This window comes from Penaeus monodon, chromosome 31 (genome assembly GCF_015228065.2).
Source record: "Penaeus monodon isolate SGIC_2016 chromosome 31, NSTDA_Pmon_1, whole genome shotgun sequence".
In the NCBI taxonomy this organism is placed as follows: Eukaryota; Metazoa; Arthropoda; class Malacostraca; order Decapoda; family Penaeidae; genus Penaeus; species Penaeus monodon.
Genome location: NC_051416.1, coordinates 23,280,161 through 23,281,553, shown reverse-complemented (window position 1 = coordinate 23,281,553; position 1,393 = coordinate 23,280,161). Strand labels below are relative to the sequence as shown.

The following is a 1,393-nucleotide window of genomic DNA, read 5'->3' as shown; positions in this document are numbered from 1 at the left end:
CCGAGCCTTCATGATATCAAATGGTAAAATTACCTGAGTGACCAATGTTAAACCTAATTGTATAATTGTGTTATGATGTGATCTGAATGATTATGCTGATATTTATTTATGTATGATTCACAACTTGACGAGCTGAGTTTGCTATTTTTGATTAAGTCAAAAAATAAATATCTTAATTATTATACATTTATGAAGTTAATTCAAGAAATGACTTTTTCTTAAATATTAAACACTAATAAGAATACGAAGCAAATCAGATTCTACATGTAATACTGTTATTATTTACAACTTGACGAGTCGTATTTATTTATTTTATTTACTTCAAAAAATACCTCCATTAGACTACATTTGTGAAGGATGTTTATAAGGCGAAAATTGTTCTTACAATTGCAATTTTTTCAGGACAACTTATTCTTAAAATCAATACACACTCAGAAATGAAATAATACCAAACAAATAAGGTTATGCATTTAATATTACCATTTTTTTAAGTTACATTGTTGGCCTTTGTTTAATCCCTAAAGTTCTAGAATTCTTTGAATAAGAACTGATATATAGGTAATTACTAAACTATTTCTACATTCTATTTTCTTTATGACATTATGTTTTGTCTCCATATTGTGTTATGTGTCAGTGAGTGTACTATCATATTCTGCACTTGATATTACCCTCACATTACTTTTAAAAAAATAAATTCGATACTCACTCCTACTTCAACTATTTTGTGACAAGAATATCAAGTTTTATATGACATGTACTAGATTTCCTTTACTCTGATTATAAAGATAAGGTTTCAAGCACTTGTGAGCAATTTCAACAGCTATGTTGAGGGTACCTAGAGAATTTCCAGAACAAAATTTACTTTTGAAATCTTACCTGTTCCTCCCATGTGTATTTTTTCTCTTGTGCTGCCTTTTCCTTCACGGCTGCTCTTAGGTTTGTGAACTTCCTACGCACTTCATTCACATTCCTCTGTACGCGAGCGACAAGATTCACCTCCGTAGCCACACTCCCCTGGCGTTATTTTTCACTTGTGCAGTTATTCTGTTATCTGATTTACCTAGAACCACATTCTTCTTTGTTGCCACAGCTTCTATGAGAGCCAACATCTCTTCATCTGAGAAATTTAATCTTCTTTTCTTTTGAGTTGGATATTTGGTGGCATTGTTTACCTTTGGTGTAGCCCAGCGATAAACAGCTGAGATTTGTGGCTTTCTTGTGGCTGTTACGTCTACAAGGCTGACTGCCGATTGGTCATTCAGCCACCGATCTGCCCTCTCTTGGCAGCGTAGGGAATTAACTTACAATGTTGACATTAGCCTTACAATGTGCTTACTACATTGTAATTTTTTTTTTGAGTATGGGTCACTTACAATATAGTAAGGAGTTCGTA

General features: G+C 33.0%; 1 long non-coding RNA gene across 1 annotated transcript in view; it reads right to left on the bottom strand.

Annotated features, from left to right (window-relative positions):
• LOC119592854 overlaps window positions 1-1,387 on the bottom strand; it is a 2,747-nt gene extending 1,360 nt beyond the window's left edge. The window contains exon 1 of the long non-coding RNA XR_005230484.1: window positions 877-1,387. This is a non-coding gene — a long non-coding RNA (uncharacterized LOC119592854). The remainder of the gene's footprint in view (window positions 1-876) is intronic.
• Window positions 1,388-1,393: the final 6 nt, after the last annotated feature.